The sequence below is a fragment of the Lissotriton helveticus genome, chromosome 10, assembly GCF_964261635.1.
Source record: "Lissotriton helveticus chromosome 10, aLisHel1.1, whole genome shotgun sequence".
In the NCBI taxonomy this organism is placed as follows: Eukaryota; Metazoa; Chordata; class Amphibia; order Caudata; family Salamandridae; genus Lissotriton; species Lissotriton helveticus.
Window position 1 is genome coordinate 281,673,634 of NC_136071.1, and position 20,488 is coordinate 281,694,121.

The 20,488-nt window shown below is 41.4% G+C and overlaps 1 protein-coding gene across 5 annotated transcripts in view; it reads left to right on the forward strand.

The window, feature by feature from the left end:
* SEC22C (SEC22 homolog C, vesicle trafficking protein) overlaps positions 1 to 20,488 on the forward strand; it is a 141,868-nt gene that overhangs the window by 107,602 nt on the left and 13,778 nt on the right. The window lies entirely within an intron of this gene.

The window sequence follows — 20,488 nt, forward strand, 5'->3', positions numbered from 1 at the left end:
TTGTGTTTTTGTAATTAGCCTCATAAAAGCCTCATAAAATCATCTGCATGATTTCATATATAATTAATTCCCCACCTCCTTTTCTTGAAGAATTTTCATCCACCTATTGTTTTTTAGTTACTGAAGAAACCATCCAAAAAACTACTGTAAAACAAATGTAAAAAAAATCTAATTCAGCAAAAGTTTGATATATGCTAATATCCATCGATCTTGTGTTTTCAGATAATTTGACAAGTGTTTGTTCATCAATTAAAGAGATTGCTCATATAGAGACTTGTATAATTTTGTCGTCCCCATTTTTCTTTTCACTTATAGATTTTGCAATCGTATTATGGTATATAGATATCTAACTATATCCCTTAGAAAAGAAGTATTTTTCAAATGATTTCCTTAGTATAGCACTATTACCCTGACCAGGGACTGTGACTCACAGCATTTCTCCATATTGCACATATATTAAAAAGCATGCTTTTTCCACTGCAACATTTTTTTACAGTGACTCACATTAAAAATATAAACCAGACCACCTGACTTGTACCCTACTGAGTAATGCTTCTTCTTTCGATTCATACAAAGTCTCCATAGAAATGGATTACCCCCATACCTCTGTAAAATTGGATAGTTAAAGGTAATCCAGGAATTAACAAATATCCTTATGTAACAAAACATAAACTTAAAAAAGTTAAGCATTGTTTTCTTTTTTTCAAATCTGATGTTAAAGGTTACCGATTTTGTAGGGCAAGGTCACTAATGATATGCAACATTTGCATAAAGCTATCTCTTTTGTACAACTGTTTCGCAAATACATCTCCTATAGTTGTAAGAACAACGTAAAGCAATTATTTTTAGAAGATGCCATCTTTCATTCAAACTGTTATGAAAGGAAAAAATGGCTACATATAAATTTGTTCAAACGTTCCGCTTCTGAATACACTAACCCATCATTCGCTATATTTCCTGCTTACACTACCAAATAATTTTCCATATCAAAATTGCAGTCACAGATTGAGCACATTCTGATAATGGCTGTGCTATGAAATGTGGGGTTGCGAATCCCTTCTGCAAAAGTCTTGCATACTGCGGAACCGAGAATGGTGAGATCCAAGATCCCAGCCTCGTGCCTTAAAATAAAGGATATTGAGTGGTAATTTCATTCTAATGATAATTACTTGCTTTTGATTAAGCTCTTTGTTGCACACTTCTGCCATTTCTAATCACTGTAAATAACAGGTCATACTATTAACCAATTCAATTGTCCTCAATTTACTGCCCTTGTGATTATGGAAGGCAGAATCAGCATTGCCAGGATTTCAGCTTGTGACCTGCAGATCATTTCATATTTCAGAGGTGAGCTTTCAACTTAGTGCTGTTCTAAGCAACTCTTTGGTCTTTATGTATAGAACGAGTGAAAGTAGGCCATAAATATCTCATTTTATCTATATTTGAAAAAGCTTCCTAGAGAAAATCCCCTCATCCCCAGTCAATAAGCCTTCTCTCCCCCTCTTCTTGCCTTATCAATAGTATCTGCTCGTAAATTGCTACATCAGTACTGCCAGATTCATAGATGGATATATGGAAGATATAACTCGATTTGATGAAGCCCTGTTGTTCAAGAGAAAGTGGTCAATGAGTGACATGATAAACCAAGAAGCTTCTTTGAGCAAGGTTGAGTTCGGATGGTCCCCTGGATAGTGAAGAAGACTGTAAGGTATAGAAGTGCAGTTGTTTGGATTAATTTATGAATCAAGATTAGGCTCTTGCACTTTCTAATAGTGAGCCAGTGCACCTTTTTATGGCTTAGTTTGTGATGTTGGGCCAGATACTTACCTACAAGGATAGGAATGCAACCACTCGCTTCCCTACCCTGGAGTAGCAGCCTTGAGATGGCGAGCCATGACAAAATGCATGGGGGTGAGTTAGGATGGGGATGCCAGGGATAGATTCTGTCGAAGAGAGGACTTCCTCTTGATAGTTGCATTTAAACTAGCGAGATTTGTTGAATCCTACCTTAAAGTTGTGTTGTCCTTTAGCTGAGAATCTGCACTTGACTTATCACCCAACTTTGGGGATTGGAGCGGAAGAGTTGACATCCAAAGGACACCCAAACACTCAGGATAATATTAGCACAATTCTTCATTCCTGCTTACGTGTCAGAAGACTTAACACTCCCATGCAGTGATATGACCTTGTACTGCTTTTTTGAATCAATGCTCCTTGTGGATTTTTTTGTTGTTGTAGTTTTATATATCGCAGACTCGACTTGAAGGTATCGGAGCACTTTACATGAGAACCAGTTGCATTACAGACTGACACATTCATTTTAGGCATGGAGAGATTACGTGATTTGCCCAGAATCACAGGATGTTTGAGCCTCCCACCTGACTCGAACCTGGTTTCCCAGCATCAAAGTCGACCACTCTAGCCGTTAAAGCCTTCTGTAAATGATCTTCCAGCAGACCTCTCAGGATAATCTCTCACTGTCTCTTGAGACTTGAACATTCCTTTAATAGTCATCCTAAATATTATACAGACATTGCACTTAAAGTTCTAGAATCCCCTTTTGAGTATCAACTGATAGTTTGCGTTATTATCATACTTTCGACAATGATTTCTTTGGGATTTCCCCAAAGAATTAGCGAATCACAGCTCCTCTAATCAAACTTTTGAAGTGACTCTGCCAATATTTGGACTCTTTCACCATAAGTTGGGCTCAAAGTTTTTACTCCTGGTGAAAATGTGATTCCAAAAACCATACTTAAAATGACTACAAAGGGTTAACCTTATTCCAAAATAGACACCTGCCTGGACGTTAGGAGATGGAGAGACCCATAAGGATTTGAGGGAAATTTATAAGGTTGGCCAGGTGCAATGGTTGGTATATAGCGTGCTGGTGAGGCAAGCAAAAGATACTTGGGACATGGGAGGAAGCGAACCTACTGCTTCGCACCCGCTCCAGACAATATTAACATAGAGCACACAGAGAAGGGCTGTCACCTTCTTATATTCAGTGCTCCTATAAGCTACCATTAAGAAAATGGAATATCTAAAGAAATGAACCCTGGGATCACTGAGATGCAATGAACAAAATGCCCAGAGTACGCTAAATCAGTTTCTAGATACTCCAGGTTCTGTAATACTCAATGTAATTATGTACATCCTGCTTACTAGACGCTGAAGCGCATAAACCATATGTACCCAAGCCCTCAAGCAAATGTCACAGATGTGAGGTAGAAGAGGCAGAATTTGTACACATGGTATGGAGCTGCCCAGATATATCTCCTTAGTAGGATGAAGTGCTTAATGTTCTGATTGAAGTGACGGGGAGGCTAATAACAAAATACACTACAGCTTGTTTCTTGGGGTGGATGGCCCGTCTGAAATCATCCAAATATGTAGGTTTCCTCTTTAACTTGGCACTAATTCTATCACAAATATGCATTGCTATGTCCTGGAAGGCCAAACGAATTGAGGGACTTATTGTAATGGGCATATGCAGAAATTGCCGTATTGTAGGTCACTCGAAACAGATGAACTGAGGAAGGCCAATTGCATAAATGGGATGCTTATTTAGAGATTTTGGAGGCCAAATCGGATATTCGACCACTATAAAGACTGAGAAATAATGTCACGTACGTTGAATACAAACACCACAAGTCTCTAATTCTCTATTTCACTTTAGGAGAATTTATACACCTCACATATAAACAAAAAACACCTATACACCAAGTGTGCAGTAATTGAGCAAAGACACAAATAACTAATCAGATATGCCACGAGAAAATATGCTGAAACACCAAACTAGGTGATAGTAAGATCTACTCAAGTTTGTTATTGGTTTTGGATTTTTCCATCCTCTTCAAGGATTTCGCATAGTTAGTATATTCTAAAATGATCATGGAGGGCAATTCACAAAGACACTTTGGCACCTGTACACCCTTCTTCTATTTACTTTTGTCTAAACTATGGTGATATTGTACACGCGTATCAATTGATTGAATGCTCTGTTCTATTAAAAGTACCATTCAACCAAACAAAAACAGAAAATACCACACTTTGGATGCATGAAGTGAGACTTTGCAGTGCACATCCCACTGCCCATTTGTGAATCCTCCTTATTCAATGCAGGTAGCACATGAACATGTCTGCAGAGATGTGACCTGCTCTAGTTGGCCATGGAACTTGAATTCACAGGAGGAGCACCTTGTGATTGAGCTATAGCTTTTTGCCATGACCCACATTTTCTGCCAGTCATTTCAACTTTAGAATTGAGAAGATATCTTTTCAGGATTAGCTGGAAGAAATGATGTGTCGGATGCAGAAACAGAAGAGAAGGTGGAAGCTGCTGCTGCTTCTTCGAAGGCAAGGTGCTGTGCTGTTTGCTCACTGTGCTTAGGGCACCAATGATAAAGAACTGTAAGCACCGAGGCACTGACCAGTGTCATTTTGCTGCCCAGAGACACGGAGAAAAGGCCTAATAACTTTAGTAATAATTGTCACCATAATTGCTCATTTGTGAATGTGCACAATCCTTGCATTGACCACATAATGGCCAAGTATGAGATATTATGCATTTAGTGAGAATGCCAAATTATACACGCAAGAAGTATTATAGCATTGCGAGCCTCATGAATTACCAGTGCAGTGAGCATAGAATGATGAAATACCAATTTCAAACAAACACATAGACTAGCAGCTTTGCATCGCTACCACCACTGTGCGGCGCATCCTGGCTTAGAACCTCGCAGTCCTTTAGAAGCACCACTGCGCGATGCATCCTCAACTCAGGACCTCGCATCACAGCCCCGCAGCTCCTCAAACCGCCGTTGCAAGATACATCCATGATGCAGCACCTCGTATTGCAGCCACGCAGCTCCCCGCTACACATTCTTGACTCGGTATCTCGCTACGCTATGCAGCCAGGATTTAAGGTACCTTGTTCAGCAGGCCTAAATTAGTCATTGTATCCGGCCCGTGCTCCATTGCGGTTGGCCTGAACTTGTGACTTGTCCTGGTACTTTGTGCCTTTAAGCACTATTTCAACGAAATCTTTAAAATTGCATATATCCGGTTCTACTGAATGGAATTTTGTCGTATTGGTAACAAATAGTTTATGTTGAGTTTTCACTTTATTACTGTTTGTGTACTGCATACATTCTTCACACATAGCCTATAAGTTAAACCTGACTGCTTTTTTGCCGACTTACCTGATGGCTGAGCAAAGGTTAATTTGGTGTTTGCTGACAAGAGTTGTGGTTGCTGCTTGAGTAGGATTTCACCTCCCTCCCCAAGTAACCCAATTTCCTACAACTATCTAGAGAGAAACAAAAACAATCGTAAGGGAAACAGTTCTTTGTATCCTTCCCAGGCAAAAACAAGAGAGTGCCAGTTACTAAGGGCTTCTATCACAAGGTGGATAGCTCAGAGTAAAGCACGCTCAACAAGGAAAAAGGTAGCAACCCTAGCCTTGCTAGAAAATGCCATTAAGTGACCTATGTATGGTAGTCACCTGGGCATCAATCCACACTTTTACAAAAGAATACTGCATAGACATCCAGGTGAGTAGAGAATCACATGTGGGACAAAGAGTACTAAATCATTTGTTTCCAATCCCACCTCATTTCAAACCCAACCCCCACAGTAAACAAAGATACTACTACAAAGTCAATGCACAGCATGTAAACCCAGAGCAGATTCACTCTGCAAAATGAATTGGTTACTTACCAGTAAGAGTGGTTTTGCATTTTGAAGGATTTTTCTGGCTTCACATGCAACCCACCAGCCTCCCCAGGACATGGGGTGAAACAATGAAGACAAGGAGGCATGGGCAAAACCAAAAAAACAAGGAAAAGCCCAGGTGAAGTAAATTGAGTAACTAAATTGCTATGGAAAAGAATCTGAAGATGGCGACTGACCCCCTGGGTTTCAGGGGTGGGCGTCTGACATCAGGAGAGGGATGGACAAGGCACAGGAATCAGGCAACCAGTGGGCCCAACTCCACATCACAAAGCTGTACGGGCCTGTGCAGGCCACGCAGCATAAAATAACCAGAACACAGTTGTGATCTATTCACTCAAGTGCACAATGTAGGCATGTACCCTTTAGTTATACACAGGAGGACAACACAGGGAATGTACCTCTGCATGAGAGTGGAGTGGGGAGGTGTGGTTGAACTTGTAAACAAAATGTGTTCAACACTGCTGTGTAATTTCTCCCTCCTAATTTATGCCACTGCTTCCTAATTGCGCGCTCATGCTCTGACATTCACTGGTGAGGTGTAGACACATTGCTCTGCGTGCAGCCTTCCTACATGCTACTCCTCTGCCATTTTCATGCGCCACTAATTGCCTTTGGATCGTTTTTCCTACATGTAGAAGACTTTTGAGACACGGCTTCTACAATGGACGCCGAGGACAGGTGTGACTGTGCAGTGCACACATTGGACATTAGAATAGCACAAAGGCCCCTTCCTATAGTGCTTCATCACAAACGGGTTGTAGAGAAGAGCCACCACGGCAGCAATGGTTACAGAGCTAGTGTCTGGGAGGAGGAGTGGGTGCTATGCATTCTTCCCGCAGTGAAAGTCTCTGATCGCTCAAGCTAGGTGCCCACAACAGCACGCTTAATTCAATGGGGTCTTGCCCATAGAGTCAAAGGACCTGGGTGTATCAGATTATAAAGAAAAACAGAGGTCCTTAACTATTGATCAACGAAGCTACTATGTCCAAAAAATATTTTCTATTTATAAATGCCATCAACTCTGCATGCTTTTAACTTAAGTGATTGGGAGAAACATTCATTTTCACACTGGATTCAAAACACATTGAATGTAATATTTAAAATGATACCCAAAAATAAAGGAAAAAAGTTTTTCAGTTACCACACTTCAATTGGTGTACTTAGTCAAATTTACATATTTATTTACAATTCTACAAGGTAGTTTTTAGATGTAGACGGCGCAAGTGCAGGAAAATAGGGGTGCTCAAGTGATTAGAAGAAAAAAAAAAAAAAAAAAAAAAAGAAGAGTGTTCAATATATTACAACGATCAAAACAACATTAGAAAGTATTCCACTATTCAAGGAAAGGGCCTGTCCACACAGTTTGGGGAACTTTGTAAACAATGTAGGTACAGGCACATGGATTGGAGGGCGTCGACGTTTCGACCCTAATGTTCTAGGGCTGTTTAGGGCCTCGGCTGCGGGTCTTCATCAGGACTGGGGGTTGTGGGGAAAGGGGCCTTGGCCGTATTCGGGCCCTTACGTAGTTTCGGGACACCTGAAGTTCAAAATGAAGTGGGTGTTAAAATGGGTATTGAATATGCATTGTTTGTTAAAAAGGGCCATTTGAAAAGAGGGGGGTACTGATTACATTACCAGTAATGCTGATGCTGGGGAGAAGTCCCGGCTTCCAATGGATGATTAACCTGTAATGTGCAAAAACGTCACTCGGTCAGTGCCCTTCTCCCAGAGGCAGCTAGACAACAGGTATATTGATCAGCACGAAATTTGACTCACCTAGTGAATAGAGGGTGGTCACTTAGCTTGAAAGGTGGATCTTGGAAATTAATTGCCTGTAGGGGATAGACAGGATGTCAATTCCCAACCTCATTGCTACACTTCTTGTATTATCTACACGAAGTAGATTCAAACTTACCACTATGTTGGTCAATTGGGGAAGTCCAACCGGTGCCCCCGCGGGCAACTCGGTGGAAGGCAAAATGAATTTGGCCAGGGATTCCTTCTATCTATATATCGTTTTCCCAGTAAGGTCCGCTGCAGCAATGACCTATGTGGGGGTAAACAATAAGGCTTGTCAGTATTCGGTTTATACTGAGTTATGTCGGAATGATTTTCGAGGCACATCGTAATTGTGTCACCCTCGGTATTTATTACAGGCTCACCTGGGGAACGAGTCGTAGTATTTAGATGGCACCGGTGATATATCCGCGCGGTGTGCTCCAAGCCACGGACAGCGTTTAATTCTGGCTGTTACTTCCGCGTACGGGAGCCGGGTCACATGTACCTCTGGCATCCAATCACGAGAAACCAACTGAACATAAACGAAGGCCTCATTTCTAAGCCGTCCGTCATGGAACTAAACAGCGGACTGGTCTTGGTAGGAGGTTTATTCATGTAATGCATAAAACCTTATTTGTATAGATTAGTGGTTATATATTCCCTGCAATCAATATCAGTTGAATTTGAGCGTGCCTTACACGGCGATAGGTAGTTACTTATCAATGCATTTTTAGCAGGGGTCAACACAGACAATTATATTGACGTGCAACTAAATTGCAATTCATTAATTAAATGCAATATTGTTATACGATCTACACAACATGTAATTCAGTGACATAACTATGGGCAAAACAAACATCAGTTAAAAACATCACAATTATCAATGAAAATTACAAGACACATATAAAAAGTCATACATCAATGTGTTGAAAAACAATAATTCACTATACATCATGATACGTGATGAAATTGTTACCAAGATATATAACCGGTTGGATACAATAAGTTGAACAACACTATTAGGAGATAGAGGTTTACTACAAGCCTATACGATCATTGTTACTTTAGGCAACAGTCAAGGTAACTGATCCATACCTATTGTCACAAGGTGAACTGTTTATCCATTCTGAATTGACACCATTTGTCTTAGAACCTCCTCGCGGTCGTTCAGACCGCGGTTAACAGTGTCAAAAACATGCATCCAGCGACATTCACGAGTGTTCAGTAGTGTGGCATAATTGCCACCTCGAGGATTTTTAGTCACCTTTTCAATTATCCACCATTTGAAACTCTCAGGATCGTGGTTGAATTTCAAAAAATGGTCCACTAGTGGGGCCCCTTGTACCTTGCAACGTATCTTACTACAATGTTGTAGAATGCGGGTCTTTGTTTTTTGGGTGGTCTGACCGATGTACCAAAAACCACATGGGCACATTATGGCGTAGATGGTGCCCATGGTATTACAATTTGTGTGGTGTTGCATTGTATGTGTGTAGTTGTTGTAAGTGCATGTTTTTACTTACCATTGTGCAGGCCTTACAACTGCCACATTTGAAGTGACCAAGTACAGGGGGAATATCCCATAGTTGTCTTTGGTTTTCAATCTCCTTTTGATTGAGCATAGAGTGTACTACAAAATCTTTTACACTTTTGCCCTTCCGGAATGCATGCATGGGTGGTTCCATTATACCTATTTCTTCCGCCACCAGATGCCAATGTGCATTGATAGTCCGCTTTATTTCCGTGCTTCGTGTGTTGAAGGTAGTAACACATATGAGTCTATTTGCCTTGGAGTCAGATTTTTGTTGAGGTTCTAGTAGGGAGTCTTTATTACTGAACCATGCTCTTTTACGGGCTTTCTTGGCCAAACTCCTAGGGTAACCTCGTTCAATTAGTCTTTTGATAAGAATATCAGATTCCTTAAAATAGTCTGTTTTCTTGGTGCAGTTGCGTCGCAACCTCAGGAATTGACCAAATGGAAGGTTATCCCTGAGGTTGCGAGGATGGTGGCTAGAGTATCGGAGAAGAGTATTCTTTTCAGTTGATTTTCTGAAGAGTGTGGTGATTAGTGTACCATTCTCTTCCTTAATCGTCAAGTCAAGAAAGTTGATAGAATTATTACTACTTTCTATTGAGAATTGTATATTGCCATTTCTGTCATTTAGCCAGCTATGGAAACTCATTAGCTCCTCCGTTGTGCCCCTCCATAGGAGGAGCACGTCGTCGATATATCGACGCCATTTGACAATTTTTATTCTATAAGGGTTGATGTTATCTAGAACCCAAAAATGCTCAAAAGAGTCCATGAAGATAATTGCTAAGTTCGGGGCAAAGCTTGCTCCCATGGCTACTCCGCTTGTTTGTTCGTAGAATTGTCCATCAAAAACGAAATAGTTCCTTTTCATTGCTATTTCTAATAATGATACAATAAATTCAGTCGGTACCCTGTGAGGACGTATTCTTTCATTTAAGGCCTGCTCAATCACAGCCAGTGCTGTCTGTTGTGGAATGCTGGTATATAAGGACGAAATGTCCATGGTTACCAGTAATTCCTGATAGGGATCAAATGGGGTGCCATCCATCAGTCGGATTACTTGCATGGTATCACGAATATAACAAGTTGTGGATTCTGAAATGGGTTTTAAAAAATGGTCAATATATTTACACAATGGTTCCAAGATTGAACCGCAGCCTGAAATGATCGGCCTTCCGGGTGGCAAGTCTAGTCCTTTGTGTATTTTCGGCACTGTATAAATTGTTGGGACTCTAGGATGTTCTTTGTTTAAATATTGATATTCTGATTTGGAAATTATGCCTTCCTGATACGCTGTCTCTGTCAAGGCTCGGATTGATGTGGCTATGTCTTTCACGGGATCATTAGATAGTTTTCTGTAGTTGCCCTCCTGGGATAGTTGTGAAAGGATTTCTGTCTTGTATACCTCTCTGTCCTGAATTACTATTGCCCCCCCCCTTATCCGCAGGTTTTATCACTATTTCCTGGTTCTTGTTTAAGTTTTGTAGTGCCTGAGATGTTATATTTGACGTATTTTCTCTCAATAAGTAACTTAGAGATGTCTCCCATTACCATTTGTTCATACGCCAGAATCCTAGGTGGCATCATGTGTGTTAGAGGAGTAAAGGTTGAAGGTGGTCTCAGGCCGGTCTTGCTCGTCAGTTTAGTGTATGGGATCTTGTTAAAATGGTACTTCAAGCGAACTTTACGGAAAAATTGGAGAAGTTCTAATTTCAAATTGAAACTATTGGGTAAGCTTGTCGGGACAAAGGATAGTCTTTTCTCTAAGATTAGTTGTTCTTCACCTGTCAGATTGTACTTGGATAAGTTGACTAAGGGGCTACTCGGTCCTGGTGGTATAGTTGTATCTACCATCTGTAATGTTGTGATCGTGTCCGTATGTCCCCATGTGATTCCTGTCTGAAGTGTACCTGTTTCCCTGGGTTGTCTCTCCCTTGGTTCCAGTTCTGTTGTCCCCTGTTCTGTTTCCAAGATGCTCGGCCACGCCCCCTGGGTCGCCCCCAGAGACGTCCCCGTCCACGTTGGTCCTCCCATGGTTCCTGTTCTAAAAAAGGCTGGTCCCCTTCTTGTCCCCCGGTACTAGTAGAAGGTTGGTCTGCTTCTGAACCACTACTGGCTGAGGAGTTTGAAAAAGTATTATATACGGTACCCTACCCTGCCCCTGGTTGTATATGTACCTCTAGATTCCTGATTGTAATAACCTTCAGCTAGGTAGGGGTATACCTTCTTTTTGTCAAAGAATTTTATATCATTGGCTAGTTTATCCAATTTTGTTGCCTGCGTGAATATGTCAAATTCTTTAAGAGTCTTCTCTAACCTTTCTAGGGCTTCTTTAGCGTTTTTAAGGGCTGAGTCTTCAGTGATCTCTTTTCTCAGATCTGCTATTTCTTTAATCAGACGGGTGACTTCTTCTAAGGCAGTTTCAACCCCAAGCACCATCCAGTGCCTGGAGCAGTTGTTGGAGATGAAACTGAATTTGCCTTTGAATGCCGGGTTATCCACAAAAATGGCCGGTTCGTTACGGACTTGAAGTCCTACTGGAATCACGTTGGCCTGAAGATATTGGGCCAATGTGTGTCCATGTAGTCTAGTTCTTGTGAGCTTTTTCTCTAGACGCTCTAGTTTGTTAATCTTGTCATTTAGGGTTGGGTCTACGGTGCTGACCGTCCTTCCCAGGAAGGTACCTCCTCCCTGTTCGCCAATCAAGTTTTTAATATAATCTTCACTATATGTTAATATTTCATTATCAACCATGTCTGTGAGTCAAGTACAAGTGTTATACAATTTTCTGACTGACTGTATCACGTTTCTTTATACCTCAAAACATTGCACCATTCACATATAACAACCAAATAGTAACACAATTCACATATAACAAACAAAAACCCTCGCAGGAATTCCTGCTCAAGAGACCATTAATTCAATGGGGTGTTGCCCATAGAGTCAAAGGACCTGGGTGTATCAGATTATAAAGAAAAAAGGAGATACAAGCACAGAGAGCCTTGTGTAAGGTCCAGCATCATATACCTTACCACATTATTTACCATTGAAATGTTCAGTCATAAGAAACGAATAAAGCTTTCATTTAAATCAGCCTACACCTATTAGTGACAACTGCTCCCAATCCTTTCCCGCTGGCTTCAGTCGTCAAAACACTACGAGCAACAGCATCAAACCCATGCAAAGGAGCCACATTACAAATGTCTTCCTTAATACTTTCAAACACAACTTGGGCATTCTCATTCCACTCAAACTCCTGTTGATCTCTCAACAATTGTCGCAATTCGAAGGCTTTGCTTGTGAAATTCTTCACAAACTTTGAGAAAAACTCCATCAGACCTGGAAATGACCTTACTTCATCCTCACTCGTGGGTGGAGGAGCATCCCTAATTGACTTAACAATTTCCTTCTTGGGAGTGATCCCTGCACTACTTGTTGGTCATGTCCCAAATACGTTACTGTGTCAATAGCAAACTTGTATTTTTTCAAATTCTGCTGTTAACTCATTAGAAAGCAGTCTTTTCAACACTGTTCCCAATTTATGATCATGTTCCATTTTATCCTTCCCCATGACCAAAACGTCATCCTGGAAATAAGCTACTCCCTTGAGAGGCTTAAACAACTTATGCATTAATTGTCGAAATACGGCCATCACTGACACTAACCCAACCAGCATCTGAACAAACCTATAACACCCAAATGGCATGATGAAGGCTTTGAATCCACAACTTGAAGGATGTGGGAGAATATGATGGTATGCTGAAGTCAGGTCAATGGTGGAAAACAACTCCACACCTTTAGTCTTAGTCAACATCTCGTTAAATTTACAAAAGGGAAGCTTGTCCACCACAATATTTTTATTAAGATCCCTTAGATCAACACACAGAACCTAATCTGCCTGTTGGCCTTTCTATCAACAACCAGAGGTGCCAACCACTCTGCACACTCTACAGACTCAATGATTCTATTTCTTTCCAACTTATCCATTCATTTGCCACTTCTTCCCTCGCACTAAAAAGTATGTTCCTTACTTTGTAACAATTTCATGTTAAAATCCTTTTAATTTTCCAACCTTCTCCGAAAATACTTCAGGAAAGTCATTAAATAACTTCCCTTCAACACTTCCTACAGGCTCTCCCAACAGTAGCCCTTGTTCCCTGCTTTTGGGATCAGAGGTGATACCTAAACCCCCTTGGTCAAGCCACCCCAGGACAGAAGGACCACTACATGCAATTTACCCAACGCTTTCATGTATTTGAATTCAAAACTTGAAGTCCTATACCCCAACATTGGTATTTTATTCACCTGTGACGATTACTGGGCAAATTTATGAGTCATTCAGTTTACTACCCAAAACATTTGCTAATTTTTACTCCCATACATTTTGTCCACAATAGTATAAGCTGAAGCTGAATCTGCTACTAAGAACAATTCTGTGCCACCTTTATTCATTAAACATAGGGCTCCCTGTTTTATGTGTTTTTTTTACATTGTCGTCTGTATTTATCCATATTTAATATGGGTTTTGTGAAAAAAATAGAGCTGAAACTGGTATATTTCCGCATTTATTTAACCAATAAATATGCAGTCACGCTTGAATGCCTTCCAGGTTTGAGTGATATAAACACCTACAGAAGATAAATCAATGCACTTATTTGAAAATATGCACATTTCAGCAGCAGCCTTCTGCATATCTGCTGCTGTTTAAGCCTCTTCACTAAAATTCATTTTTTTACACCCTTACCTATCAATCCACACAGTTATTGGCCTGGCAGACTTGGAACTTGTATTTAGAATCACTCGAAAAGCACCCAATTTCCATTTTATCCACATTTAAAAATAAATTTAGACAAGAAAATAAATTGTTTTCTATCTGTATTTATCTGTAAAAATCAGTAAAAACAGAAAACAAGGATCCTTAATTAAACAAGAAGATTTGTTCTAAGAGTTATAACATTTTCTAGAGACTTTACAAATTACTACACTCTCTGCAGCAGGGGGATTATTAATTGCCGCCTTGGCACACCTTTTGGACAATTCTGCTTTTTTTCTTTTTTTACAATAGCAATAATGTCTTTGGTAGAGGAGTACTCACTCACTCACAACCATTCCTGTATATTGGAGTCATTAGTATGCACAATGACCTGATCACGAATAAGCTTATCATATAAAGAGACAAATTTACACAAAATAGCAAATTTCTTTAGAGCTGACACGTAATCTTTGATGTTTTCTGATTTATCCCGTTTCCTTTGGAATAAATTCTACCTGTCAATTGCAGCACACACAGCTGGATGATAATAATTATCCAAGTCTTCTAATGCATGTTGGAAACATGTCATCCTCCGTCCTCACTTTCCTTTCCATTTGACCAAAAACACGCAACCCTTCAGGGCCCAAGCTGTGTAACAAAATGTTTCTTTTTCTTAAGGTAGTGAATTTTTCAAAACCTTCTTTCTTTATTGCAGAAATATAATTAAGAAAGTACTCCTTTCACTCTGTCCGCTTCCTTTGTGGTTCTCTAGGAAGAGGAAGGAAGGGCAAAGGAGGAGCAAAAGAAAAGATTTGGGCACACATGTTGATTTAAAAAAAAAACCACAATAACCCAGTAGGAGAGTTTGTATATATATCACGTGGCCACAAGTATAACGTGCGCAAAAAGGTGTCGTAGTGTAGATCACTATCATTATAAATATCACAATATGCAGTGACACATAAGGTCAAATGGCATGCATGTCACTGTGGTTACATTTAGAAGTTCTCATACAGAATGGTGAATGTATCACCATGGTTTCAGTTAATTTCTCTCGACAGTGGCACACTAGTGGAGAAGTGTGGCTCAATGGTTAGAGCGGCAGACCCTGATGCAGAGGTCTAGCCCGGGACCAGGGTTCAATTCCCGCCTCGGCGGTTCTTGGCTCAACTTCCTCGGACCAGATCATTCTCGCCTTGGTGCCTATTCTAATCATGGGTGCCACTCTGCAACTCTAGGCAATAGCTTGCTTAATCTCCACAACGGCCCTAACAACGCTAGGATGCCTGGCTTCACCTTGGGGATGCCCAGGAGTGGGCACTTCACAGGGAAAGGCCAGGAAGGGTTCCTCAGCGGTATTCGTACAAGCGCCTAGTTGCCCATGGGTGATTCGTGTGCTATACAAGTACCACATATTTACATTTACATTTACATACAATTTGAATGGTGTGTGCATCACTGCTGTCTTAAGTATGCAGATGCTCTATGGTTAACACTGTACATGGCCGCAATGTTGGCTTTTGCATTCCAATAATGCACTGCTTTCCTTGAAGCCCGGTCCAAGATAGCTATGACGCAATTACTTAACATGGAGCATATGGTTTTTTGAACTACTGAGTATCAGAAGCCCTTAATGAGGCACAGTGTAGCTGGTGAAGCTCTTTACCATTATCAGGCCTTCAGAGCACAGACAAATGTTTCAGGCAAGGGAGAGGAAGCTGTTGGAGCCTTAACTGTAAGACAAGGAGGGGAGAGTCTAGTGCCCATTAATATTGCCAGGGATCTACAGAAAGAGAAGAAATGTTCTGTGAATGAATTTTTTTTGCCATTATGTGGGTCCTAAGGGGTTTCAGGCCTTCTTTGGCTAGGACAAAGTTTACTTTCTGAACCAACGAGAAATCCCTCAGGTGACTGATAACACAGTAATATGGTTGGACTTTACCATAGAGCACAAGGTATGAATGTCTCAAGGGAAAGCAAATTGCTATTGAAGCGGGTTTTTCCACTGAGATGGTCAAGAGCCGCTTTCCTTCAGTAGCCCTTGACTGGTCTGATTATGGAGGGTTGTGCTGTTAGGATGAAATACCTTTTCATACCTTGTTAAAGCTGTGCCGTCCTGTTCATTTTTGTTGAGGTCTTTGTTAGTTCTCCAGTGAATGAAACAATCATGCAAGTCTACTGAATGTGTACCATTGTTTTCTTTACTTGTCAACATCAGGGATGTACTATGAAGACACAAGGACACTAAACTGTTCTCCCATTATGTGCAAGGGTAGCTGCACTCCATAAAGCCAGACTACTTAGTGAACAGCAATGATTAGTAGTCCAGTGGTACAATTTGTTTTACCTGTACCCCTGTGGGGAGAAAGCCTACTGACTCTACCCACCTAAAGATCTATAGACTCAGCATTCCTTTTTGTTAGAGTGGGTCTCACTTTACCGGAGTGAAAACCCACTCTCACTCACTCTTCCTGTGTTGATGCTGGTCACCGAGGCAATTACTTCCTTTAATGGACCACGTCTGACTTGGAATGTACAAAATTAACATGCCCAGTTAAAACTGAACTGAGCAGAGAGACGTCATGCCAGAAGTCCTGGAACACTTTTACAGCAAAGAGAAAATGTACATCCAAGAAATTGGGGTAAATCTGAGCTTTTAAAATAAAAGCAGCATCTATGCAGAGTCTTGGTTAGCACAGGCTAGCACCAACGCGGGACACATTATTGTTAATATTAAAACTTGTATAGCACGACAGCTAACCACACGGGGTTTCCCAGTGCTTTGAGACAAACAGGTGCACTGCAGGCCTATTGACTTAAAAAATCCAGGTTTTCAACTGTTTCCCAAACGTAGTCAGAGGGGTGCAGCTTCGCAAAGAAAATGGAAGGTTGTTCCACAATTTAGGGCCCATGTATACGAAAGACCGGCCTCCATACGGGTCTGCTTAACTCAAGGGACTGAGCATAAGGCAAGATCACCGAAGTGTAGAGCACGAGCTGGCTGATAAGGTCTCCCCATTAATGGAAGATAGCAAGGGTCAGATTCAGATCTAGCTCTGTGCACAAAGCCGTAAAATGGATCCTTTTCTCCACCAAGATCCAGCACATCTCCGGCAGAAGCGAAGAGACTGCTCCACTTTTTGGGAGCCTATAAAGACTATTGGGAGCCTATAAAGACTATTGGGAGCCTACAGAACCACCGGCATCCTTCTCGTGGAGGCTTTGTCCATCCCTACGTAGAGGACCTTGCCATAATCCAATCTAGAGAGGACAAGTGCCTGAATACTTGTGAATTGTAACATAACATAACAATTGTGAATAATACTTAAGCAAGTAAATACCATTTGTTTGGACTTAAAGTGGACTCTGCGTACCAGTGTAGAGCAAACATGTTGCCAAGAATAGAAGCTCTGCTGAGGTGCTGCTCTCTATCCAGACTAAGCCCAAGTCTGGGTTTTTGTAAGATACTTTGCTGATTTGACCCAAGAGGATACTGACAGTTTACACCCTATGAGAACATATGGCCTGGACTACCTAGAAAACAACAGCCCCAATCTCACAATGACCTTCAGAAGGCTCAGCTGACTGGAGAATCTGAATGAAAATGTCATGCTTTATTTTTTAGAAACATCTCTTTTGAAGTGTTTCATTTGGAGGTTATAATTTCAAAGTAATGACATAAGTTCCTATAACAAAAAGGTTACTTACTGGTAGGAGTAGTTTTGCAGCTTGAAGAATTTTCTGGATTCACATTTGGTGCATTATTCCACCATCTAGTGGTGTCCAGAACTCCCATTATGCAGTATTCTCTCTCATCTTTTTTAGATCTCGGCTCCAGACGGCATGCATGTGCTGTCTCGAAAGAGACATGCTGTCTCCATTTCATGGGCTTAGACCCTGCCCATAGGCTTCCCATTTGCTGGCACCATCGTCGCTCCATTTCTCGCTCTCCCCATTTGTCCATGTCATGCATATGTCATGCCTCTTCCTCTGTTTACTACTCCCCGAGAGCAGGGACTAAGTACACTATCCCTCCACTGCTCTGATTTTATGACGACTGTAGGGATTTTTTCCATTGGCTTACGAGCCCTTCTATGGGAGCGCTGTGTTTTCACTTGCTCCAGTGCAGTGGTAAACAGCCTTCGTGTTTTTACTTGCTCTTGAGACACAGGATTGGAAGCATGGAGGCTTTCACACTGCAGCTGGGAGATAGAGTTGAGTTTTGGATTTCAACAAGCCTAGTTATTTTGTTTTCCTCGGCCCGTGCTACTGTCGCGAAGACGATGGTTGGAACAAGGGATTTATTCTAGCATGCAGGCGAGGACGGTTTTGGACGACCTTTCCTTAGGCCAGCTCAGCAGTGTTTTAATGGGCACTGCTTGTGCTGGAAAGCTTTACTGAGCGCTGGGCTGTCAAAGGCGGCCATTGTTCTGCCGGCTCCGGACATATGGGTAAGCTACAAGGGCTCCTATATCCCCTGGGGCCAGGAGCTCGCAGGGAGGAAAGCCCTGCACCAAATCTTTCAGCGGCATCAGCAAAAAAATTAAGCATTTTTTTTGTTGCCTCGGAAAAACACCTCCCTTTCATAGCAGGAATTTCTCTTATAGTGAGAGGGAAGGCAAGACAAACTGCCTCATTATGAACCAATGTGAATTTTACAGTAGGACCAGGCAGCGTGCTGTTGTGTTATAAAGAAAAACAGAGGTCCTTAACTATTGATCAACGAAGGTACTATGTCCAAAAAATATTTTCTATTTATAAAGGGCCTGTCCACACAGTTTGGGGAACTTTGTAAACAATGTAGGTACAGGCACATGGATTGGAGGGCGTCGACGTTTCGACCCTAATGCTCTAGGGCTGTTTAGGGCCTCGGCTGCGGGTCTTCATCAGGACTGGAGGTTGTGGGGAAAGGGGCCTTGGCCGTATTCGGGCCCGTACGTAGTTTCGGGACACCTGAAGTTCAAAATGAAGTGGGTGTTAAAATGGGTATTGAATATGCATTGTTTGTTAAAAAGGGCCATTTGAAAAGAGGGGGGTACTGATTACATTACCAGTAATGCTGATGCTGGGGAAAAGTCCCACAGCCCTAGAGCATTAGGGTCGAAACGTCGACGCCCTCCAATCCATGTGCCTGTACCAACATTGTTTACAAAGTTCCCCAAACTGTGTGGACAGGCCCTTTCCTTGAATAGTGGAATACTTTCTAATGTTGTTTTGATCGTTGTAATATATTGAACACACTTTTTTTTTTTTTCTTCTAATCACTTGAGCACCCCTATTTTCCTGCACTTGCGCCGTCTACATCTAAAAACTACCTTGTAGAATTGTAAATAAATATGTAAATTTGACTAAGTACAACAATTGAAGTGTGGTAACTGAAAAACTTTTTTCCTTTATTTTTGGGTATCATTTTAAATATTACATTCAATGTGTTTTGAATCCAGTGTGAAAATGAATGTTTCTCCCAATCACTTAAGTTAAAAGCATGCAGAGTTGATGGCATTTATAAATAGAAAATATTTTTTGGACATAGTACCTTCGTTGATCAATAGTTAAGGACCTCTGTTTTTCTTTATAACACAACAGCACGCTGCCTGGTCCTACTGTAAAATTCACATTGGTTCATAATGAGGCAGTTTGTCTTGCCTTCCCTCTCACTATAAGAGAAATTCCTGCTATGAAAGGGAGGTGTTTTTCCGAGGCAACAAAAAAAATGCTTAATTTTTTTGCTGATGCCGCTGAAAAATTTGGTGCAGGGCTTTCCTCCCTGCGAGCTCCTGGCCCCAGGGGATATAGGAGCCCTTGTAGCTTACCCATATGTCCGGAGCCGGCAGAACAATGGCCGCCTTTGACAGCCCAGCGCTCAGTAAAGCTTTCCAGCACAAGCAGTGCCCATTAAAACACTGCTGAGCTGGCCTAAGGAAAGGTCGTCCAAAACCGTCCTCGCCTGCATGCTAGAATAAATCCCTTGTTCCAACCATCGTCTTCGCGACAGTAGCACGGGCCGAGGAAAACAAAATAACTAGGCTTGTTGAAATCCAAAACTCAACTCTATCTCCCAGCTGCAGTGTGAAAGCCTCCATGCTTCCAATCCTGTGTCTCAAGAGCAAGTAAAAACACGAAGGCTGTTTACCACTACACTGGAGCAAGTGAAAACACAGCGCTCCCATAGAAGGGCTCGTAAGCCAATGGAAAAAAATCCCTACAGTCGTCATAAAATCAGAGCAGTGGAGGGATAGTGTACTTAGTCCCTGCTCTCGGGGAGTAGTAAACAGAGGAAGAGGCATGACATATGCATGACATGGACAAATGGGGAGAGCGAGAAATGGAGCGACGATGGTGCCAGCAAATGGGAAGCCTATGGGCAGGGTCTAAGCCCATGAAATGGAGACAGCATGTCTCTTTCGAGACAGCACATGCATGCCGTCTGGAGCCGAGATCTAAAAAAGATGAGAGAGAATACTGCATAATGGGAGTTCTGGACACCACTAGATGGTGGAATAATGCACCAAATGTGAATCCAGAAAATTCTTCAAGCTGCAAAACTACTCCTACCAGTAAGTAACCTTTTTGTTATAGGAACTTATGTCATTACTTTGAAATTATAACCTCCAAATGAAACACTTCAAAAGAGATGTTTCTAAAAAATAAAGCATGACATTTTCATTCAGATTCTCCAGTCAGCT